This window comes from Haliotis asinina, chromosome 5 (genome assembly GCF_037392515.1).
Source record: "Haliotis asinina isolate JCU_RB_2024 chromosome 5, JCU_Hal_asi_v2, whole genome shotgun sequence".
Classification (NCBI taxonomy): Eukaryota; Metazoa; Mollusca; class Gastropoda; order Lepetellida; family Haliotidae; genus Haliotis; species Haliotis asinina.
Window position 1 is genome coordinate 3218283 of NC_090284.1, and position 26297 is coordinate 3244579.

General features: G+C 41.8%; 1 protein-coding gene across 1 annotated transcript in view; it reads right to left on the reverse strand.

Moving 5' to 3' along the window:
• Window positions 1–26297, reverse strand: part of LOC137283513 (U3 small nucleolar RNA-associated protein 6 homolog) — a 154807-nt gene that overhangs the window by 104525 nt on the left and 23985 nt on the right. The window lies entirely within an intron of this gene.

A 26297-nucleotide genomic window follows, 5' to 3' on the forward strand; every position in this document is an offset into this window, starting at 1 on the left:
TCATATACACATGGCTCATACAACACGGGCTGACTAGGGCAGATGCCCCTGCAGCAGTTACAGATTACAGATGTAAATACCACTTAATTCCACACAGAACCCCAGTTTTACAGAATTAGAAGAATTTCTTTTAAGCATGTAATCTTCAATAATGAGTGCTAAATCTTTCTCTAGGCATGCCAGAATCTCTAGGTTTAACCTAACAGGGAAGAGACACCCACAAGTGGGAAATGATAGCGCATGGTGCCATGTGGCAGCTTGCGCTCATGGGACATGCTCACACACTCATTACCTGGTATTAACTGACCATCAGAGGTTGGCAAATCCCTCATTGATATGGAAGAACGTATGTTGCTTTTGCCTTCATCAAAAGATGGGGAGATCAGTTTCAGATTCATTATTGAGTCACATACTACCGTGCAGTTAACGGCCACTTTGCGCTCGATGTCTGTCATAATGTAATCTTGTTTTTATTGAGAATAAAAGGAGCGGTCGATCAAGAGAAGCAGAGGCCTCTTTAATCTAACATTTCCGTCTTAGTCTTGCCTTAGGGAACAGGTGAAGAAGAGGATTTGGTGAGGGAGAAGGGGGACAAATGAGGCGAGGAGGGAGGGGAGAAGGCGTGAAGGGGGAGCATGATGGGTGGTAGGCTGTGGACAGAAGGCTAGGGGAGGGAGATCATTACTAGCAACTTAGATGGAGGAGGAAATAATGAGTGCAGAGATCTTTAGTGTGCACTCCATCGTCAGCGCAACTACATCGTCAGAGTGCCACAACTCCTTGGACATCACCATTTAATGATGGCAATATGACATGCCACACTAGAACCTCTGTCTCCTGGTCAACACGGTCCTGTGCGAAGCCTCTAAAGCCTGTTAGTGACCAGCCCACCAGTCACATGGATTTAACAGTCATATTATACAGTTGTTAGTAACCTATCTCCATGTATTCTGTATCAGTGCTTACCATCAATGGAGATAATGCAATGACATTTTTAGATAAAATTATGCATTTTGCGCATTTCCGAACAATAGTTGTGTCAGCTAAGGGAATGTGTGACAACATCTCTCTGTGTATGTGTATGTGTGAGCGTGAGTGTGAATGTGAGTGTGAGTGTGAGTGTGAGTGTGAGTGTGAGTGTGAGTGTGAGTGTGAGTGTGAAGCTATATATCATTCTCCTGCTGTGTGAATGTGTGGGAGACAATATCACTGTTAGTGATCAGGTCACTGTGTTGACAAGTGAACATACGAGTGATGATACCACATCACTGATGATGTGATTGTGAATGAGAAAGTAATGAAAGGCTTAACATGCATTAACACTTTCCAACACAAATCAGCAACCAGCATTAAACAAGAGCAAATAGTCACACTGGTCTAATGGAGATTTCATACTTCTCTATTTCTATCTGTCAAAATTAATTCCCAGCTAGCTTTGTGCTCCAAACTGTCAGCGACCAGGGAACACAGAAGCAGGAACAATGGCTGCTCCCTGCCACCTGAACACACTGACCAGACAATCACTGCCCAGAATAACTCCTCACACAGGACACACCACACACAAGTATGTCAGGTGGAAGACAAGTTGTGGCAACATCCCACTGTATTTTCATACACAATTTTTTCAAAAGTAGCAGTTGTGTACCTGCTACTATAAACTCTAACAGCTGTCACTAGCAAGAAAATCAGTCCAGTAGTATGCAAACATTAAAAAATACCTTCACTGAAGTACCTCATGAATAAACATCTATATTTGACTTGAAAAACATTTAAAAAAAACAAAATAAATTTGAAAAACAGTCATATTTGATTTTCAAAACTTCTGGTAATTCCTTTTACACCACATAAATAAATGTTCCATCCACTGAAAACATAACTGCACATAATATGTGACCAATGATACGCCAATGTGACATTGTTATGTTGCCCAGAAAGGGGAACTTGTGCGTCTGTATTAGTCAGTGTGTGGGGCGTATTGATACACATCCACATTCCTACTTCATGATAACCCATAGACACGATAACCCGTAGACACGATAACCCGTAGACACGATAACCCGTAGACACAGGTACTTCAACACATAATCTTTAATGCTGAAGTTTTTAAATAAATGTTTATAACATTTGGACTTTAATCTTGAATGTGACCCACAACAAGTGAACCAGCAATGTTGGACCTGAATACACGTTTGTCTTGATTCAAGGTCGGGGCTGCAGCAAAGTGAAAATATCAATTAACTGAGTGTCATCCAGTGCTCTATTGATAATCAAACTGAGAATACCGACACAAATACAATTAAAACAAAAAGACATTATTTGCAAAACTTTGGTAACCTCTCATTAAGCAATTTTGTATTTTCTAAACAACAGGTATTGCATAGAAATCATTGTAAATGCAGAAAGTCACAAAATACAGGTGAGAACAGTGATAGTGACAGAAGTTAGGGACAGTTATAATTCATTCACAAGCCCAACTTCCTGTATGTTTGACACACGGCCAGCTGTAATATCTACAGTATAGTAGATACATTGACAAACAATGACACTTTTCTGTCATAATATTGACACGCACAGTCAGCCCTGAGTACATTAACAGTTTGCTATGCTGGACCTAACTTTGCAGCAGCCATCAGAAAATCCATAAAACACGGAAACTGTCAAAGGATCTTATATGAATATTCATAACTCACGTAACATTTGGTATAATTTCACACAGGTAATATGGAAATACATGATGTTTTAAGATAGACTATCTGCTTCTCAACAGACATAATAATAGCAGTATTTGCTATATAAAGACTAAATCTATTGTTTGTAATCTTAGTTACTATTTAAATATTTATTTGAAAATACTTTATATTTTCTCCACAGCTGTACCACAAATTAACGATAATTTGGGAATTAAAATAGAGCTAAATAAAACCCATTTTTATGGGTTTTTTCAGCGATCTGATTCAGACACCAAAGGTACAACCAGACATGTCATCCTTGGCTGCACTCCACACTACTTACATTAGGAATACTTTTCTGTATCCTAAAAATGAAACATAAACCAACATCTACAATGCTCGTCAATAATGTCTGTATTTTACTTGAAATCCTGAGATGTCAACAAATATCAAGAAAGTGAAATCCCAAATATGACATATGTAACAAATATCAAATCCATGTTTGGATTTGATTACTACACAGTTTCATTTACAAACTACCTGATAAACAAGTAATCTGATGAAGGCTGACTGTTGATTAATTGCATGACAGTACCACCACACCCGTTGTTTCCCACCCGAGGGGAAAGCTATGCGTGTTACCATGGCAACTAATATGAGACTGTTTACCTCCTGCACCTGTCATATGACATCAAATGTTCACCATCATCTATACTGGGTGGTTGCTTGTGCAAATATTTATAAAGATAATAATAACAATTACAAGCACCAAATGGATGCCTTGTAGCACAATAGAAAATAAAACTTCCATAAATAATTAGCAAAGTAGTTAAAGATAAGGAATATGGGAGTTTTTATCTGAAACATATCAACCTATATCTGTTTAACAAAGCTGAAACTTGCAATCTTTATTGACCTATACTATTTCCTTTTCTCCTCACTGGCGAGTGATATTTTAACGCTATTCTCATCAAACCAATAGGCATTGAAAACAAAAGGTCCAACAAATACAATCATCTCACAATTATAATTTTTGAGCTATTGTGCTAATCAGAATGAACAATAAGTAAGTATTGAGTGTGTTCTGGTGAAAACAATGCCTGTCACCTTGTGCACCTGTGCTAACGATACAATTACCGACGAGAGCAGTGTTTATGTTCCCTTTTGTAGTAAGTCAGGTGTTTCAACCACTGGATTACCTGTGTTATTGTTTCACATGACTGCTGACGCAGCTAGAATTACACAGGTGACAAAATGCTTGACAAAACACGAAACATAAGTCGAGACAACAATATGGCCCTTGCTAATCCCCTTGACTCCTGTTAGCCATTAACATGACTTATAACAAGAAGAGAAAAGACATGATGAATGTTTTGCCTGCCTGGCTGACAAAGTCTGAGACAAAGGTTTGCCGGAACAACAAGGGGAGAATGTAGGGGATACTTCTGGTTGTTGATAACACCTAATTCCTTCTGAGTGAGTTACCGAGTTCGGGTGTGATCAGATCTGAGTGATTGGATCAGCTAAACCAACATGATCACATTAATACCATGGAGACAACTTCAAACAACATCACACGCTCGCTGTCTGTGTCCCAACTGAAGACGACAGCCACAAAGACATCAAAAGTCTACCAGTATACACATGATTAATGGCGACACAAACACACCGTCCTTCTCATCAAAGAAACAATAAGATACATTATGTAGAAACACAACCTCTGGCAGATATATCAAGTGTTTTCTTGCTTGCTTTGTTCAGAGACTTCAGTGGTAAACAGAAATGTTTTTATTGCAGATCATTTGATTCCCACATCAAAGATAAAACAACTTATGGCCTGTAACTTGTAAGAAACATATGAGTTTTGTCTGCTGTAAATTAACTGCTAACATTGTTCTCCTAGGTGTGACAGGAATACATAGAAATATGTTAATGTCTGAGCTACATGCTTGTGTTGAACACATGAACATCTTTCACATACACTATACAAAGCAAGTGAGCGACTGAGATATGAGATAATGGTAACATGCTAACAGAAACTGTGAGCACAAAATGAAAGAATTGAACAAGTTCCTTGATAGGAAAAACATTCCACATAAATAAAGGATCTCTGTTTTCCAGGAAACATTCGAATTTATTTTTGCTCTTGTCCTCACCTTTGTGTATTTGAAAATATCAGGATATATTTAATCATAATACTTTTTAGCAGAAATACATGCATAAAACACAGGTTCGTATGTCCCTTGTTAAACAAGACTGGGATGTTTGAAGTCCCCTACCCTGCTTGCTGACCAAGGAATATACTGTCGGCTAATCTGGGATTAAAACCCAAATGGTTTCAACACATCTAAGGGATATAACTCTGCATAGCAAACTGCCTGGCTGAGCCCACATACCCACTAGTGGTGTCCTTAATGTGTTATCTGGGTGCTAACCCACATCTGGTCGGTTTATACAGGTGAGTAACTACACAGTGCGTACTGCGAGTGGACAGAAAAGGTGATACAGGAAAGTCAAGTGTTATTCCGAGGGAGTAGCATGAAATGGTATTGTTGAGGTAAAGAGTGAACTACTGGAACCCTCCTGTAATACTTGTTCTTCAACATCCACTGCCATCAGACAATCCAGTGATCAACACTGTGAAATAGATTTGAACATTTTCTCATTCATGCAATCATAAGTAATCATCCTGAAGTCATGATGTGACAAGAAGATGCAGAAATTGTATCACAATATCCTGCTACAGACAATCTATCACTACGCTCTGTTACAGACATTGTATCACTACATTCTGCTACAGAAATTGTATCACCACATTCTGCTGCAGGCTTTGTATCACTACATTCTGCTACAGACATTGTATCACTACATTCTGCTACAGAAATTGTATCACCACATTCTGCTGCAGGCTTTGTATCACTGCATTCTGCTACAGACATTGTATCACTACATTCTGCTACAGACATTGTATCACTGCATTCTGCTACTGCATCACATATTCTGTGGTGTAGACTTTATTCTCCTGCCCCAACTAATGGGTCCTGTAACCAATACAAATTGAGAATTAAGTCAAATAATTTATGTTTCAAGCCTTTTGGGGGACATTGAGACTAATGAATACTGGAGATTGCATGTTACTTGGAACTCCCCATCTGGTACGAACATACACAAAAAAAACTTTCGTAACTGACTTTTCTTAAAAGTCACATGCAATAAAAAAATCAAACATAAAATAAAATATAATAAAACACAGTTATCACTTATTCATCATATACAAAATGTATTGATGACTAAAAAAACAACAAATAGAATTATAGGCATACAATCGCAAATCAAAAGTGCAATATTATGTACTTGAGTCTGCCTCCCTCAAAACGAGGCGCGGTACTGAAGTCAGTCAGAGCTGGTGGGTGTGCACTCAAGTGTAATGAAGCCTTTTCATTGGCCACTGGTTCATTTGCTGATATGCTTAACTGGCTCTTTGTTTATGGTTTTTAGTTTAAATTGGATGTGGTCAATGATTGAAGTTGTGCACTGCGTATTGTCATTAGCAGCCAGGCAAGCAGACATGTAGGTGTGAATAAACCAGGCATTGAGTTTTCTCAATTTAGTAAATCGTTTGAACTCCAATTTCATGGGCATTTTTTCATTGCATTTTTTTAACTCTATAGGAAGAATTGGCATTTTAGATGATTTGTTTTGGTAAGTACCTACCAAAAGGCACCAGAATCTGCAAAGTTGTGTTTTACCTTGCATGTGACCTTTAAGAGAATGTACAATGATCAAGTGTTGTCTGTGAGATGATATGAGTCTAGTACCCTCCTTAATTATTACACCCCCTGGATGTGAGACTAAAGAGACTCCAATAACACGCTGAGATTTCGTCCAGTTTAGGACTTACTCCAGCCTGGGACTTTTTAAACCCAGGACTTCTCCCAATCTGGGCCTTGCTCCAACCCAGGACTTCTCCCAATCTGGGCCTTGCTCCAACCTAGGACTTACTCCAACCTGGGACCTTTCGAACTCAGGACCTTTCCCAGTCTGGGCCCTGCTCCAGCCCAGGACTTACTCCAACCTGAGACTTGCTCCACCCTAGGACTTGTTCCAGCCCGAGACTACTCTCATAAAGAGTGTAGTCAGAATGCATTAATTCATCATATTTAATCATATTTCTATGTGTTGTTGCCCTGTTTCACTGTTTCCATGAGACCTTCACAACACATTCAACAGCCAGGTTAACCCTATTTTCTTGCTTTAGACAACTTCAATTTTGTCAAAAATGAAAACCAATCGCCAGAAAGTGTTATGAATAAAACATCTTTGTATGGAATGATGGAAAATTTATTTCAAGTGTTTTTGAAAAGGAACAGAAATCAAACACTTGTAGTTTTACCGCCTGCCTCTTTGGATATTGATATGAAATTTGTAAAGCAGAAATTAATTGGCATGTTCCTCCGCCTTCTCCTAGTGCAGGTGATTCTTGTCCATCAATATGTCATATTGACAAGGACGACCGGGCTCAACACGTGAAGCAGGAGCAAATTGATGAACTATGCACGGGGGACCATGAACTCCATCCCTGTCTGATCAGTTCAAGATCTCACGGTGGATTATCTCAAGCATTAGTCATCCATGACAAGGTATCCGTCATCTCGGTTGTCGATGACAGCCTAGTTGACAACTACATGCACAATGATATTGATATGGCATCCAGTCCATTGATGACTGACCATCCACAGGCACACTGGACACAAAGCTGTTTAACCGATGGCTGATGAGAAGACAGCACTATTGACTGTCCAGTTGTAGCCTGAGATTGATGACATGGCTTATTGAAATTAATGGATAGTATCTCAGAGATTATTTCTGTCTATTGAGACAGGATACAATCTAATCGGTACTGTCACTGTTATTATAACGAGATCTATTATCCACTGACCATGGAACAGAAACACGCCAGACCGCCACGTGGCAACCCAAAATACATTTTCACATAGAACTGTTGGATTAACTTAACAAAGAAATACTTGCACTGAGTAACAATGACCATAATCTGTAATAAGTAAAAAGAAATTAATTGAAATTGGGAAACATTCAGGTAACAGGAAGTCTTTCAAAATGTGATAATAATTCTGCCATTTGCCCTTAACATATAATGCGTAGGTTATGTGACAGGATAAAGCCAAAGGATGAAAATGGTAAACACAACGTTTGTTCCTGATGTATTAGTTGACTGTTTTTCAACATGAGATAAGATCTGGGCATATTTCAACCACCAAAAGCTAACCAATTATACTGTTTCCACTTGTTTTTCTGCTACTTTCCTGCCGACTATATTTCCCATTTAGCACGCTGAGCACAATATCTTGGTGCTGAATAACTGTGACACAGCAAGGGCATTTTTCACTGCATAACAGGTGCTGTGAGTCACAGAATATCTCTTCCCAAAATTAGAGACAGCCTGTCCAAACGGATGGATTTTCCACTATCAGAGAATTTTTTTCCAAGGCAAATGAGAAGATATCAAAATGTGGAGTTCTCACTGTGTAGTCGAGCAGACTTGTGTGAACTAAGTGAGCCACAAATTGCTCCATTCCAATACCACGTGGCCAGCCACGTGATACTCTTTCACGCAAATAAGATATTTCAAAAGTCACAGGGAACCCAAACTGGATAATGACCCTAGCACAATAATGAAGGCATGCCTGCGATTAGTCAGCACAGGCTGCCCTTGAACCTGAATAAAGGCCTGTGTTTATACCTGGTTTATACCTATATTATGCTCGATATTGTAGGTTCAAGTAAGGTGAAAAAATTTTTTTTTGAAAATAATGAGATATTTTCTGAAACTTTCCTCATAAATAAGTTTAATTTTCTAACATGTTCTGATTTAGATTCTGTCTTTGCCAAGTAATTAATATTTGAAAGCCAAACTAATGAGGACATTATATTCTGATATGGTCCAATGGTTGTTCTCTCCAGCTGAACAGATGGAATGTGATGTAATGGTCAAGCTGTGTCCAGTGCATGTCTCAGAGCACACTCACTCACCCTTTCTGTAGGTGCAAGGTTTGGTAATAAGAGTAGGCCATGAGGTGGAACCAAGGATAAGATTTATCTACATTTTACACGGCTGTGTAAATCTCCCATTAATTCTTAATTCATGACAATCAAGCAGAACTACCTCTAGATTTCACAGAAATATGATAGCTGGAGTCACATACATGATTTGTGAGAAAAAGAAGAGAATAGCTACAGATATATACAAGCAGAAAGTGTTTCTCCCTGCCATTATCACTGTAGACATTATGAGCTCGGCCATGCAGGGCAGGGGTTGATGGCATGAGCAGTGGGCACTGTTGTCATGGAGACACACAGTGAGCCATGCAGGGCAGGGGTTGATGGCATGAGCAGTAGGCACTGTTGTCATGGAGACACACAGACAGCCAGACAAACCACGGACAAGATCATACACTCTCTTGTCCGTGTTTTCCTGCACTCAGCAATGCTTAGACATGTTACGAGACCTGAAAATAGTTGCCATTTGGCCACACAAACTAGAGCCATCAAAGCAATTGGTCTTCTGTCATACTTGCATGACCAGCTGCAACAGTAGTAGTGGCCACAGGTGCACATAACTTATTTAGCTGCTCAAAGTACCAAAGACTGATAAGGCATCTATTTCAGCTCAAGTCACAAAACACATGAAACAACGAAGATCAGTGGTTTCAAAAAGAAATCTAACTAACACAATTAGCTTGGATACTTGTTACAGAAGAAATTGTATAACTTGTTCACAATGAAAAGTGTGCGTCTGATTTAATGAAGCGTACCACAAAAGAATGTGTTGAAGCATTGTACTGGTGCTTGCTAGGATAGACAATCATAGCAATCAACACCTGGAACTCCTCCCCTTCAACGCCTCCGTCTTCAGGTGCCACCACACCTGTTAACACCCTTTGCATGGAAACACTGGAAGCTGTATGGATGTAGCCTTATCTTACTTTGTGCAAATAACCTGTAAATGATCTTGGAACATTTCATTGGCAATCCAGTCAATGTTTTTTCCTGCAATTTTGTTTTGTGAATTTAAAGATGATTAAGTCGACTGGCTGTCTGATGGCTCCCGACTGGCTGATAGAGTGGGTTGAGCTCAGACTGCACTATTAGTGATTTCACATTGTAACTATGCACGTTAATCAATCATTACTTCATACTGAAGAGTCCACAGTCCTTTAGTACATATGAAAATAAAATGGGGAATTACATAACTAAATATTTATACATTACAGTTATAAAAATTTTACTCTTTACATCATTGTACTGTGAATGAAGATGGCAAGATTTTGTAATATTTTTGGTTTTTTACTGTTTAAAACATTAGAGAATTTCATGATGCTTGGATGGACACAGCAATATCTTTTAATGATTTTACAACATCGTGAATTATGCGATGGAGAGATGAGAAGAAAGTGATATTAATTTTCAATTTCATTTCACTTACAAAGTGAAGATATTCTATCTTCGTTTTTAACATTTCTGTCACTTTCAATCAACAAATTATGAATGAACATCACAATCATGTGAGAGATCATCTAAATCTAAATCATTAAGTACATGAAAAAAAGGGCAGTTGTATGATCAAGTCGTATCTCTTGTACCATGTATACACACAGAATCTCTTTCAAGATACAATGTTACATTTGTTCCGAAGTGTCAAAAAAGATTTTGCCAATCATATACCTTTGGAAGTATATGCCATAAAAAACTTTGTTTTACAATAAAAAAGCTTCACAAATCAACATAGAAATTGCTTTACTCCAATGATAAATAGAATAATTCTGTTTGCAGCGTGGTCTATTTTCGATGAAATGTGCACAATCATGACAATAAAAACATATCATAACAGCAAATAGCATCAGGCAGAAAAAGGGAAATTAAAAAACAGCAAAAGTCACCATATCTGTTGAATGTCCAAATATTTATTTCATTTTACTATTTTTTGGAGTAATTATGTTTTTCTTTCCGAGGCCCTGCAACAACCTCCTCCTAGAAACCCAGGGGAGTGCTTGATCCAAATGAGATAAAATGGATATTCATGACACAAACAAGGTCATTTAGTTTTACCTGAACTAAGGTATTGTTATGCATATTACTTCTGTAACAAGGTTTAAATCATTCTGAAAATTTTTTAGAAGATTTAAACTCAGTTCACATACCAAAAGAATGAAGAAGGACACAGAGATATATTTAGCCTAAATGGTGTTTAATTTCATCCACCAGTTAAAGCTTGATTATATTCTTGTCAATTTTCTTTATGGGTTCAATATAAGGTTATATTTTCCAATATGCACACCAGTCTACCAAATAGATCTAATCACATCAATTAGAGGTGAAATGGCAGAGAGCAATATAGACACGTGCAGCACAAAGACAGCGTGGTAGCCTGACCTGCGTGGAGTTGTGCTGCTTGACAGCTGATGAAAGCAGCCATTGAAGCACACACACAAGAAAGCAAGGCAAATATCCTCATTGATTAAGAAATATGGCCCATTCTGTACAATAGCAGGCAATGATAAGCCTCTATATCAAAGAAAGGGGATATTACTGTACAGGTGTGGTCAATACGGATTGATATTCCCACATGGTGGAGCATGGTGAACCCTGACAATGCTTGTGCCTCATGTTGGGTTCAATCTCGTAATGTGTAGAGTCATAACGTTAGGCTACTTGTATGGATATTGTAATCATGAAATTGTTGGTTATACATTATAGATTAGCATAAATAACCCTGCGATATGACATCTGGAATAATGTTTGTCATTAGCATTCATTCAAGTCAGCTTTGATGTCAAACAACAAATTTGTTTATAATGTGTAACGTCATAACCTTTAATTCCAATAAAATAATTTGCACTATTGAAGGAATATTTAAGTAATAGCAAGGCTTCACTCATGCTTGGTAGTGACAAATGTATGGTAACAGGGAACAGACATTATTGAATATGTCTGGCATCTCGGTCAAAATGTGGTCAATCAGGAACAGCTGACCAAAACCTTGAGACATCAGCCCCATGGTCACACCTGTCACAAGACAGTATCCTCATTCAGAGGCACCAACATGAGGGGGGTCAAGGACCAATCAAGCAGTTCCTTCAATTACAGTTATAGTAAAGAGCATTATAAGTAAACAGGACCTGTGTTAACTGCGTCCACGACTACAACAACACTTGTACATCCCATGGCCTGGAGGGGTGTTACACAGACAACATGCTCCTGTGAGGGGGAAGTCACCTGATAGATGCTTAAGGGGAAAGAGCTGAGGTACAGACCATCACACAATCAACTGTTTACTCAGCATATGCCTCTTCTTCTGCCTGAGAGGGCTTTTAATCATCCGATGAATGGATGGACGGTGCCCGAGCTGGTCTCTCTAGTGGGGAGTATGTGTGTGTGGTATCTCCTTCGAAGACTCGAGCTGGAAGACATTTCTCCACATGTTTACTTTGTTGGGAAATGCCTCGGTCTGTGGCAAACCTCCCCCTCTAGTCAGCCCTCTCCTGACTGGACAATAAGATGTAATATTGATCTCCTACAAGGCCCACTTGCCTCTAAGGACCTGGACACGATTGTTGCATTAAACAAACACAAGACAGGCATTCTCAACAGGCTCTGGTCTGTAGTGCTCGCTATAGTTCCTCCACACACAGGCAAATACAAGGAGACCAGTTCAACAAATCACCGCATTAAACATCAATACACACATAATTACATAGGCTGGAGTAATGGCTTTGAAAGGAGGAAGACTATTGGCAGCACTTTAGGTATTGATGTGAGGGTGGTGTACAGATGTCTTCATTACAAGGTGACTCCAACGAACAACCACCCTCAACCTACCCTTGGGCACTGACAAAACATCAGGAGGGTTTACTAACAGACCATCTAACTCTTACTTATGTAATTATCGAGCAAACTTTCAGTGCAATGGAAGCTATCAGACTCACTGAAACAAGACATACGTTGAGGAACCTCTGGGAGGAGTGAGTGAGTGAGTGAATGAGTGAGTGAGTGAGTGAGTTGGGATTTATGCTGCTGTTGGCAATTTCCCATCAGTATTCCAATGGAGGCACCTGACATGGGCTTCACACATTGCACCCATGTCACCAATTGAACCTGGAGCTTTGGCAGTAAAATGCAAATGTTATAACCACAAACAACTAGGCCAACATATTGCCATTGCTGTGTAGAAATGGGTGTGAGACACATGGTGGAGCTGTGTGTCTGTGGTAGAGCTGTATGACTGTGGTATATCTGTGTGTCTGTGGTGAATCTGTGCGTCTGTGGTGGATCTGTGTGTCCGTGGTGGATCAGTGTGTCCGTGGTGGATCAGTGTGTCCGTGGTGGATCAGTGTGTCCGTGGTGGATCAGTGTGTCCGTGGTGGATCAGTGTGTCCGTGGTGGATCAGTGTGTCCGTGGTGGATCAGTGTGTCCGTGGTGGAACTGTGGTATATCTGTATGTCTGCAGTGGGTCTGTGGTAGATCTGTAAGTCCATGGTGGATCTGTGTCTGTTGTAGAGCTGTAAGTTGGTAGTAGAGCTGTGTGTCTGTGGTGAAGCTATATGTCTGTGGTGGAGCTGAGTGTAGCGACCGAAAAAGAAAACACTTGTTCAATCAAGACATCGACTTTTCTATAGACAGATCAGTGTTGCTTGTACAAGACATGGTGTGTCTGATGGCATCTGTCTAGGCACACATCACAAGTAACGACACTATCAACAGACTTACACCTGATATTGTACGGGACAAACAAACAGATATAGTGCAGTTTGGGGTATTGGGACTGGGTGTCATCTCCTATAGCTTCTAAGAATGCCACACAATCTTTGAGGAAACTCAACATGGATACAACAATGAACGTACACAATTTGAAAACATAACTTACTAGTTTTTCTACAATCCAAGAACCTTATCACAAAGAAACCCTAAATTACTAATATGAAAACTCACAACTAAGCCTTAAATGAATTACAAAACTTGATTGGTGGTGATATACTTCCAAACTAATGAAAAACCCATGCAACATCAATCCAGATACACGCATGCACGCACGTACGCACGCACGCATGCACGCACGCACGCACGCACGCACGCACGCACGCACGCACACACGCAAAACAAGGCACACATATATCTGCATTACAGAACTACTTCACAACACACACACACCTGTAGTTGACATTTACCTGTACACCTTCGTCACCAATAGGCTGGTTGTCCCTAATTAAATCATTTCCCACCATTAGAGATTCTTGGTGTGCAAAAGCTATATACAAGTCATTGTTACCTCCTGACTGATCTAGATTCAGGCTACAAAGCTCCAGACGATTATGTCCTAGGTCAACTGATGGGTGTGGCTATGCTCAAAGTTGTCAGCTAGACAAATATGACCTTAATCACCTAATGACATACTTCATCAATGCATAGTCAAGTTTACTGCGATTACATAAAGTGATAATTACATTTATGTCGTGTATTATGACAACATAAAAACTGTACAACAACACGAGAATGGATACAACTGGTTCCGTCACCACAGTTCATTGACGCGAAACAAATCACTGGAGCATGACGTATATCCTGGTGTTACAAGAAAGTGCCATAGTTATGTTTCTAATAACAGTATAAGCTTTCCCCAACAATACACTGAATAAACATTTGATTCACCAACTGTTGACGCCCAGTGAGATGGAATCAGCGGAGTGTGGCCCACATCAAGGAGAGATATCAACAATTTAAATATTTCATCACATTGCGCCTTTGTTACTTAGTTATGCTCACATGCACGACTGAGTATATTGAAACAAAATGCTGTACAATCACCCTTCAATTCTCCTTTAATTTTCCTCAAGGGGCTGTCTCGATCCTCCACCTGTACAATCTGACGTTGTTATCAGGCATCTTTTGAATGGCTGACAGACTCAAAACAGTTTCAATTGACTTAATGTGCAATATTTAAACATCTTTACGGGAAAATTGCAATCAGATGTGATAAAGTGTCTGTGACATATGCATGGAGGTTAGGTCATGTGCTTGATAGATGGGTGAGTTTGTTGGACAAGGATGAAGGGTGAGTCAGTGTGTTTGATGTGCTTGATAGATGGGTGAGTTTGTTGGACAAGGATGAAGGGTGAGTCAGTGTGTTTGATGTGCTTGATAGATGGGTGAGTTTGTTGGACAAGGATGAAGGGTGAGTCAGTGTGTTTTATGTGCTTGATAGATGGGTGAGTTTGTTGGACAAGGATGAAGGGTGAGTCAGTGTGTTTGATGTGCTTGATAGATGGGTGAGTTTGGTGGAGGGGGTTGAAGGGTGAGTCAGTGTGTTTGATGTGCTTGATAGATGGGTGAGTTTGTTGGACAAGGATGAAGGGTGAGTCAGTGTGTTTGATAGATGGGTGAGTTTGTTGGACAAGGATGAAGGGTGAGTCAGTGTGTTTGATGTGCTTGATAGATGGGTGAGTTTGTTGGACAAGGATGAAGGGTGAGTCTGTGTTTGATGTGCTTGATAGATGGGTGAGTTTGGTGGACAAGGATGAAGGGTGAGTCAGTGTGTTTTATGTGCTTGATAGATGGGTGAGTTTGGTGGACAAGGATGAAGGGTGAGTCAGTGTGTTTGATGTGCTTGATAGATGGGTGAGTTTGGTGGAGGGGGTTGAAGGGGGAGTCAGTGTGTTTTATGTGGTTGATAGATGGGTGAGTTTGGTGGAGGGGGTTGATGGGTGCGTCAGTGTGTTTTATGTGTTTCATAAATGGGTGAGTTTGGTGGAGGGGGTTGATGGGTAAGTCAGTGTGTTTTATGTGCTTGATAGATGGGTGAGTTTGTTGGCAGAGGTTGAAGGGTGAGTCAGTGTGTTTTATGTTGTTGATAGATGGGTCAGTTTGTTGGAGGGCGTTGAAGGGCGAGTAAGTGTGTTTTGGGTGGGTACCCAACATCAAGACAGACCATCACATTAAAACTGTTAACATTTTCAATTCTTCATCCATCATCCCACAAACCATCATCCTAGTTATACAGATATACACACAATCACATGGACAGACGTGACTCTTACTATTGTGAGTGTCTCTGGTGTCCACGGAGGTTTCACAAAGACAGAGCCATCGCCAAGCAGCAACAAGTTGTTGTTCAGATGAACAGCCATGACATGACACCACATAGAATCGTGAGTCCTTTATTCCTCAAACTGTCCGACTGTCACCTGAATCATGTCAATACAGAATCACACCAACTCATGTATAACTTTGCTTTTATATCAGAACCATCACACATCCGAACCACAACTCCAGTAAATGTCCATACTCCTTACTTCCACATCAAAGTACTGATTAATGTACATTCGTACTAATAACTTTTCAAACAAACTGCACGACATATATGTCCATAACCATCTGAATACTGGTGAACTATTTCCATTCCAATATAACAGCATTTATTTCATTCAACCACAAAATCTTTCATCTAGAAAACTGATTTAATGAAAACAATGACTCATTGTGTTGCTTTCCAGTCCAGGCAACACTGGTATCTGTTCAAACCTGGAAACAAAGTACCACTACACCAGTGTATACTTCAAACCCGCTGCTACAATAACCACTAGACAAACTCCAGTAAAGAAAACTGTACATCCACAATGAGTATTTGTGTACAGAACCATACAATGTTGTTGTGAAGCAAGTCCAAACAAACCACATCCACAACCTCATACAAATGCTTCACATATTTAGGCGTCAACTAAGAAAACTATGAACTCCATCAACTTTTTTTATTACTTTATCAATAATTTCTACTAAAAAATTCATACCTAATCATGATTTGTTTGAGGACCTGATATCCCCCAAGAGAAGCCATGTATAATTGATGTTCACCAATGTGTATGCTGACGGCTGACAGGGCCAGCTATAATCACATACTGTCTGTGACAGAACACACCTGTTATGACAACCAACGGAGAGAGAATTCTCTTTGAACTCAAATTACAACGAATGAAAGTACCCTTTCCAGCTGAAATAATTACCTCGGATCATATGACTTAACCATTCTCCAAAATATATTAAACGAAAGTGACGACTCCTCCACAAATTGCAGAAGTAATGACAAATTAATCTGAAATGAGAAGCACATCCACTACTGCGGCCAGGAACATTAACAGGCAAAAGCTACTATGTTTTTAGGCTCATGGTTTTTCTGACATATTCCTGATGTCCATCAGAAGATTAATTGTTAGGACTGCCAACAGCTCTTTGCTCGCTCCATGGAGCTTGTGTCAAACAGACACATTGACAAACCTTTGATCTGCAGAGAATGACAATTGTGATCATGTGACATGTTTACTCTGTGATTTTACGGAAACTCATTATCTATAAAGACTGGGTATTCACAAGATGTGGTACTATGATATTCGTAGGGTGGTGTGTGTTGAGTTAAGTACTGACAGTCTCCACACACATGGATCAAAGCCATCAGGACATGCTTGGGACAACACAACATCCAGTGCTGCACGTATTGGGTACATTACTGAATTGTGTGTTCAAGGTATTACATTAATCTGTATATTTTTTACTTTACGTAGAACATTAAGTTTTGAGGGAGTTTGGAGAGTTGGGTTTGATACAGTATATTTGAACAGTATAATTCAGTCATGGAGTCTAAACTTGATGCTGGATGGATGCCTAAGGTGATGCATGCTTAAGACACTTACCATTTGAGTGAGTGAGTGAGTGAGAATGAGTGAGTGAGTGAGTGAGTGAGAGTGCATTATGCCCATTTTAGAAACATTCCAGCAATATCACAGCAGGGGACACCAGAAATGGGCTACACACATTGTGTCCATGTGGGGAATCAAACCTGGGTCTTTCACGTGATGAATGAACACTTCAGTCACTAGGCTACTTAACTGCCTCCTTACCATTTAGGTGTGCCTGTGGAGTGAACCCACTTTAACTGATCCAAACTGAAGCAGGGAGCAGCTAGGTCACCCAATCACTTAAACTATTTAAAAGAATGTTTTGGGTAAACCATTGATTTCTGAATATTCCTGGCGTCAAACATATTTAGTTTTGGAGTATTTTGGGGACAGATTTAATACACTCTATACACAATATTGATCTCCCATATACTGTGGGTACAACATTAATGTCCAGTAGATTGTGGGTATAACATACTGAGGTTTATCTACCTTGTGCCAATCAACCTGCGTGGGAAATAGTTTCCAAATGAATCACAGCCTAACCTTAGGTGTTACAGTCATACATTATGTACAAGTTGAGCATGGTATGTAATTCAGCAAATGATGGTCAATGAATGATTAGTTGTGACAGCAATCAGTCTCTTTCCATCAATCCCTCACTGGACTACTTTCTGCCCCGGGAAACCAGCATAATGTCACCAACCTTCTTTTACAAGAAGGAAGTTTACTGCACCTCAGCACCTATGAAGGTGGTAAATACTTGAAAGAAGCCTTGGATAGTGGTGATGGGTGCATGAATATTTCAGACATAGTTGCAGGGCATATGTGAGCTGACATGATGAAGTCCCTCATATCTTCTGGTGCCAGTTTACCATGCAAAATGAATATTAGATGAGGCTACACGCAATGAGCAGCCTGACAGGTCCTGTCTCTCTAACTTATGCCACACCAGGAGTTGCAGGAATGATAAAGACCTGTCTCTCTGACTTACATCAGAAGCAAACATTGTGAGTGAGTGAGTGTGAGTGAGTGTGAGAGTGAGTGTGAGTGAGTGGGAGAGTGAGTGTGAGTTAGAGAGTGAGTGGGTGAGTGGGAAAGGAGAGAGTGAGTGAGTGAGAAAGTGAGTGAGTGGGAGAATGAGTGGGAAAGAAAGAGAGTGAGTGTGTGAGTGAGTGGGAGAGTGGGTGATTGAGTGAGAGGGAGGGAGAGTGAGTGAGTGAGTGGGTGAGTAGGTGGGAGAGTGGGTGAGTGAGTGGGTATGAGAGTGAGTCAGTGAGTGAGGGAGTTGGTGAGTAGGAGGGAGAGTGAGTGAGTGTGTGTGTGGGAGTGATTCAGTAGGAGTGTGAATGGGTGGGTGAGTGAGTGGGAGAGTGTGTGGGTGGGAGAGTAAGTGATTGAGTGGGAGAGTGGGTGGGTGGGTGAGTGTGCGGGAGAGTGAGTGTGCGGGAGAGTGAGTGGGTGAGTGGGAAAGTGAGGGCCTTGTGTGGGAGAGTGAGTGGGTGGGTGGGAGAGTGAGTGGGAGAATGAGTGGGTGGGTGGGATAGTGAGTGGGAGAATGAGTGGGTGTGTGGGATAGTGAGAGCATGGGTGGGAAAGTGTGTGGGTAGGTGGGTCTGTGGGTAGGTTGGACATGCACACCATGCTCCCTGGAATCTGTAATCTCTTGGACAATAGCGTCACTCTGACATATGTAGTCAGAGTAGCATTAAACGCTTGTAATGGGAAAATCTGATCTCCATGGCAACAAAGGATATTAAGCAGGTAATATGTTTTTGAAATTATGAACTGTAATGCTGAATGACATAAAATGATAACATATTGTTTCTGATGAATGTGAGCACATGATCAATCTTGACTTATCACTATTAGTGAAGAGGTCAGTGAGTAAGTGAGTCAGTCAGCCAGTCAGTAAGTGAGTCAGTGCTTCTCACTGAAGAATCTAGGGATGCTAAGAATATAAAACATGTTTTATACATTCAGAAGCATTAATGCCTTGGTCAACATGTAGTCATGGCTCATGAACAAATCTGACATAAATCTGTGTTGACTCTGACCAATGTTTTCAGCATGACAGGTAAAGGTTTGAACCACTTTGCTACCTGTTATCTACAAGAGTCCATCATCCACAAGAAGAATGCAGTGTACATCCATATATGGATTGTGTGTGTGATCAGCAAGATGGCCAACAGATACCACCACAAGGCTATGGTGCAAGTGTATCTGAACTAAATGATGACAGACAACACACTGTCGCTCCATCTATCTACAGATCTGCTTGTCTGTCACTCAACACACACATCTATATCTGGAGTTCTGCTGTGTGAGAAGACACTCGCCACTAAGTCTTCCCTCCCTCTAACTGCTGAGACACACAATAGTAGCATCATCTTCAATGTTTTCTCAGATTGTTTGGAAGATACACTTATCTGTTCTCTTCACATGTGGAGTCCATCCGTCCATTCATCCCAGACATTGTTGTCTAGCCATCTCCATGGTCTTATTATGTGTGTTTGTGACGGCAGACTAAGTTGGAGACTAAGTTGGAGCCCATCTCCCATGATCAGCTGTTGCCACATGCCGGAACAAAATCTGTTATCACAGACTAATTACCTACTGAGAGTTAGAAAGGGTGTAATTGGCAGTAGTGTGAAGAGGGAATGAGAAAACACCCTCAGCTGACAAATTAGGGGCTCCGCCAGTAGCAGTAGCTTTCTGGCCTGTGAGGTGTGAGCTTGTCAGCACAGGGAAAGCCTGGCTTGAGGTAGAGGTGTGGGTGCTAACAGACCAACCCTGCCCTACATGACCTAGCATGTTACTCTGGGAAGGGGTAGGTTGGTCTTGGGGTGGGACAATGAGGGAGGAGGGAGAGAGGCAGAGTGGTGTTATGAAAGGGGGAGGGGACAGTATGGTGTTGGGCTGGGGGTGTAAGGGTAGTGTGATGTTGGGCTGGGGGTTGTAGGGGCAGTGTGATGTTGGGCTGGGGGTTGTAGGGGCAGTATGGTGTTGAGCTGGGGGGTGTAGGGGCAGTGTGATGTTGGGCTGGGGGGGGTGTAGGGGCAGTGTGGGGTTAGGGAAGGGGTAAGGGCTGTGTGGTGTTAGGGAGGCTGTAGAGGGTAGTGTGGTGTTAGGGAGGGGGTAGAGGCGGTGTGGTGTTAGGGAGGGGGTTGTGGGCGGTGTGGTGTTAGGGAGGCTGTAGAGGGTAGTGTGGTGTTAGGGAGGGCGTAGAGGCAGTATGGTGTTAGGGGTGGTGGTAGAGGGCTGTGTGGTGTTACGTAGGGGAGTAGATGCAGTGTGGTGTTAGGGAGAGGCAGAGGCGGTGTGGTGTTAGGGAGGCTGTAGAGGGCAGTGTGGTGTTAGGGAGGGCGTAGAGGCAGTGGGGTGTTAGGGAGGCTGTATGGGGCAGTGTGGTGTTAGGGAGGGAGTAGGGGCAGTGTGGTGTTAGGGGTGGTGGTAGAGGGCTGTGTGGTGTTACGTAGGGGAGTAGATGCAGTGTGGTGTTAGGGAGAGGCAGAGGTGGTGTGGTGTTAGGGAGGCTGTAGAGGGCAGTGTGGTGTTAGGGAGGGCGTAGAGGCGGTGTGGTGTTAGGGAGGGGGTTGTGGGCAGTGTGGCGGTGGCAGTGTGGTGTTAGGGAGGGGGTTGTGGGCGGTGTGGCGGTGGGCGGTGTGGTGTTAGGGAGGCTGTAGAGGGTAGTGTGGTGTTAGGGAGGGGGTAGAGGCGGTGTGGTGTTAGGGAGGGGGTTGTGGGCGGTGTGGTGTTAGGGAGGCTGTAGAGGGCAGTGTGGTGTTAGGGAGGCTGTAGAGGATAGTGTGGTGTTAGGGAGGCTGTAGAGGGTAGTGTGGTGTTAGGGAGGGGGTTGTGGGCGGTGTGGTGTTAGGTAGGGCAGTAGAGGGCAGTGTGGTGTTAGGGAGGCTGTAGAGGGCAGTGTGGTGTTAGGGAGGGGGTTGTGGGCGGTGTGGTGTTAGGGAGGCTGTAGAGGGTAGTGTGGTGTTAGGGAGGGGGTTGTGGGCGGTGTGGTGTTAGGGAGGCTGTAGAGGGTAGTGTGGTGTTAGGGAGGCTGTAGAGGGTAGTGTGGTGTTAGGGAGGCTGTAGAGGGCAGTGTGGTGTTAGGGAGGCTGTAGAGGCAGTATGGTGTTAGGGAGGCTGTAGAGGGCAGTGTGGTGTTAGGGAGGCTGTAGAGGCAGTATGGTGTTAGGGAGGCTGTAGAGGGCAGTGTGGTGTTAGGGAGGCTGTAGAGGGCAGTGTGGTGTTAGGGAGGGCGTAGAGGCAGTATGGTGTTAGGGAGGGGGGAGGGGTAGTATGGTGTTAGGGAGGGTGTTAGAGGGCAGTGTGGTGTTAGGGAGGGTAATAGGAGGTAGTGTGGGGGAGGCTGTGGCATGGTGTTTAATAGGAAACATGGAGTGAGGTAGGAGGGAGTGCGAAGTGGGGGGAGGATGGTGTTTGAGAAAGGAAATAGTCTGTGTGGAAGAGAGGTCTAGTAGAGGTGTCAGTAACGCCGGGAGGGCACAGAAGGGATGAGATTCATCACTAGATGTCTAATTGGTACATGGATCTTCAGGAAGCCAGACAGACTGGCAGGATTTGCCACTTGTATGATCAAATGCTCTGGTACCTCGAACATTACAAAATGAAATTGGGGTGATAATTCCATTAAAACCCTGACCGACAATGTGAGGCCCGACATATGTAGTCGAGATTAGAACCTGCAGATAGAACTGGTCAGGGCAGACAGAGAAGACAGGAATAATAAGCACATCACTGAGGAAGTTTGACATAGTATGTAAATTATGCAACATAGCTCTTCCATCTCTCCCCCTGACCATCAGTCCATATTTAGCCCAGCCTCTTTGGTTTCAATCTAAACCTCTATGATACCCCTTCAGTATTTCCTAACCTGCCTCTCTACCCTTAATATTCACCTACCCCATTTATATCTCCCTTTTAACTCCTACCTTTCCCATTCCAGTCTCTCATGCTATCTGGGATTCCACTCAAACCCTGTCTTTTTCCACTCAGCTCCTTTCCTGTATAGTCTAAATGTCTCCCTTTATCCTGCAAACCCCCTCTCTGTATCCTGCAACCCTTCTCTGTATCCTGTAAACCCCTCTGGTGATCCCCTAAACCCCTCTCTGTATCTTGTAAACCCTTCTGCTGATCCCCTCAACCCCTCTCTGTATCCTGTAAACCCCTCTGCTGTTCCCCTCAAACCCCCTCTGTATCATGTAAACCCCTCTGCTGATCCCCTCAAACCGTCTTTGTATCCTGTAGAGCCCTCTACTGTTCCCCTCAACCCCTCTCTGTACCCTGTAAATCCCTCTGTGGTTCCCCTCAACCCCTCTAAATATAATCCCCAAATCAAAGTCTGCTGAACAGCTACTGCTACCTAGGACTGCTGTCTGTATAAGGTGACAGTTAAGCATGCCAAGTGGCTGCAAATGACATGTGCTGCATTAGCTGCTGCCAAATCCCTGCTCTCTGATGACTATGTACATCCACTGGGACATCACCACTGGGGACCCCTAGCAATATGCCTCATTATACCCACATGGAATGGCCTGCCTAAAGGACATTATAACTCCATGAATCACACACACATCAAAACATTATCTCCGGAAATTTCTAATTATTCCACTAACTTTTTATTCTTTCTGAGTGAAAACTGACCTCACATCTTGCAGACTGATCACTATGCCAAAAATCATATATGGAACAGTGTCAGCCCCTAAACTATCACAATCCATCAGACTCCTTCCTTGCCAATCAGATGGACACTTGCTCACTTTAAGTCAGCTTGATCAGTATCATTGATTGCTCTGCCACATTAGGAGAGCACATACAATAAAAACAGCCATTAAACAAACTGTTCTGGATAAGTAGCAAATGATAATGGCAATCCTCCATCACGTCCGGGTGGCCAACAGTTTATCTTGCAAGTTGGACCCAACCTGTAGATGCCCAGTGGCTTGCCAATCAACGCGGTAACGAGGGGACGCATTAAATGGCTGGCAGACGCGTCTCAGCTCCACAGGAAGCACATGCTAATAATCCAATTATTCGACAAATCAAGATTGTACTGCATCTTATGGATGAATGCCTGCGATTTGGGCTCAAAAGGTTTGTCAAATTGAAGCAACGGCTCATATAAGGCAATCTGATCAGCTATTTGAAGGCATGCAGTGAATCCTGATGCAGGAAATTGGCAAAAACGGAGAGACAGGAGAAGTTAACATGGTGGACAGATCGGAAATAGAGAGGCCAATAGTTTAGAAGCAGTAGTCTGGGAGTCTCACAGGTTAATAATCTATAATTGAATCATTCAAACAGGAAAAGGTTATGAAGCGAGGACCGATCAATCTGTCCATGGTTCCAAAACACCAGCAACTTTGGCTTGAAGTGTCAACATGAGTTTTCCTCCTCACAGCGTATGTCATGGAACTCACACACTTCAATTAGGATGGCAGCCATTACATTGAAAAGTCATCTCATCCTAATGTGTCCTGAAATGGTTTTGTTGGTCCAAATTGTTGGGAGATGGGTACTAATTGGGTAGAGGAAGGGATCAACTGCTGACTATCCACTATCCAGTGATAAAATGTCAGATGTCTCTCCTTGTCATCTGACTGAAGTGTAAGGGCAGTTGTTGAAAGATCCGTCCTCCTTTTGATAAAGAAACCATGGAGGCAAGCAGAAACAGTGCAAATGTGGGTGTGTGGGGAGTGGGGTGTGGGGTGTGGGGTGTGGGGTGTGGGGTGTGGGGTTTAGAGCCGAGAACTCATGCTTCCAGGGGTCTTAACACAACAAAACCCACCTGCCTGTTTTTGAGACCACCCAATCTACAGTGTCCAATTTTATCTGCAACTGCTAAGTCAAGGTATGTTATTCTTTCAAGCATTGCAACAGTTATGTGAATAATATTTGTTTGATTTCCTGAGTCATTCACTCTTTCATACTCATTTATTAAGGCAAGAAGCAAATACTGGACACAAAAATTATTTTCAAGCAAATAGTCATTTTAGAAGTGAAACTTTTCACTTGCCTTGAAATAAAAACTGTCAAAGTCTTGCACTGAGTCCAAAATTAAGGCTGAAGCTTGTCAAAAAAATATTTCAGATTCCCAAGTGACAACATTCTCTACATATGTGGTGACATAACAGAGGAAAATCTCATTCCAGGTGCCAACAAAATGTCAGATCCAAAAATATAATTTCCTCAAAGTGAGTTGTTTTAAGATTCTCCTCTATGCTCCATCGGCACAAAGAACATCCATCATTCTGTGAATCGATGCTAGCCACTAATTACAAGAGAACTTCAAGTTGCAGTCACAGTGGAAACGTCAAAAGACCAGCTGATTAATGATAAGGCCTTAGTTGTTGGCTAATGAGGCAGATCAATGTAAAACAGTTTTTTAGCATCTTCCTGGTAGTTTGTGTCGCACACCTGTAGAGCAGTCAATCAGCCACAACAAATACAGTTGGGTCTCCTACTGTGTGGACAATACATTAGCAAACACTCGCCATGCATGAACACGCAGGCATTCAAACGACACAGGCTGAATGGTAATGTGCCAGAAAAATATTGTTCCTGCAAGGGACACACATTGCAAATTGGTGTTAATTGGTGTGTTATCACATAACGGCATGGTCGAGTCTCCTGCAAACAGCTTCCATTAGTCATAGGTACATGATCTATGACTTCACCAACTGTGAACAACCTCAATAATCCAAGAAGACAGTTTAATTACACCACATTCCATAAAAAGACATTTTAGTCCATGACTCTTATGAAAGAAACATACGAAAATGGTAACTAGAAATATGAATAAAACTTCATAAAAATGTTTCTCATGTTAATAAGAGTAAAAAATGTCTGGCAATATTATGTTTATGTTTACAAGTTGTTGTCCATGATGACCAGAGTATAGCCACTGGTCTCATCACAGCTTGCGGTCAGTATTGACTCAGAGCTGACTGGTTCAAACGTCCACAGGAACAAAGGGTCTGTGTTAGCCACAGCGAGAGGCAGATCTATACTCTGTGTGATGAGGACACGGGGAATTAGCTGCACATCAAGAACCACAATCAGCGCAGATAATCGAGGATGTAAGAAAAGTAATGGCCAGGAAAACACAACGCCACAACAGAAAGCAATAGCCCAGAGTGGGTGTGATTTGGGTAATTCACTGTCATGTTTTCGTTGCACCGTGTGAACGAGCACAAATAATGCACATGGATGATGGGATGTTGATCATGAGAAATTGATTCTCAGCATAAAGGAGAGATTACATCACATTATGTCACTGATGGCAACACCTACAGGCACAGCAGTGTTTCATCAACATCATCAGCAGGTGTCAGATGAAATGAAAATCACCAAAATACATCAGTCCCCATGGTCCAGCAGTCTTCAGTCTAATGTTGCATATCAACCAAGCACCTGCCAGTAATGATCACTGAATAGTGCAGCTGTTTTTTTGTCTTACCTTACCTGCATGAACAGAGTTATGGCTCCCTCTATCACAACTCTATTCAACTATTAGCATGGATCGCTAATATTTGGGAAGAACTTTGCCTGTAGAATGACAATTTTATTTAGATCACACAACATGTCTGCCCTGTCCAATTGCAGAAGCTTAGCGTCATTTACTGTATTCATGGCGACTTTGATACTACAGAATAAACAGCTTCAACTTTAACATTCCAGGAACCTGATCAGTGTATATTACTTTCTGACATTTTGTTCCACATTCCGGTATAATTCTTGATTTGTATTCTGCTTGTTCAGCAGAATACAATGAAACAAATATTAGGTTCTTGTCATATTACTGGAATATACTGCAGTGTGTTCTGTGTTTGGAACGCTTTTGTCAGCATGTCTCTTTTTAATGTT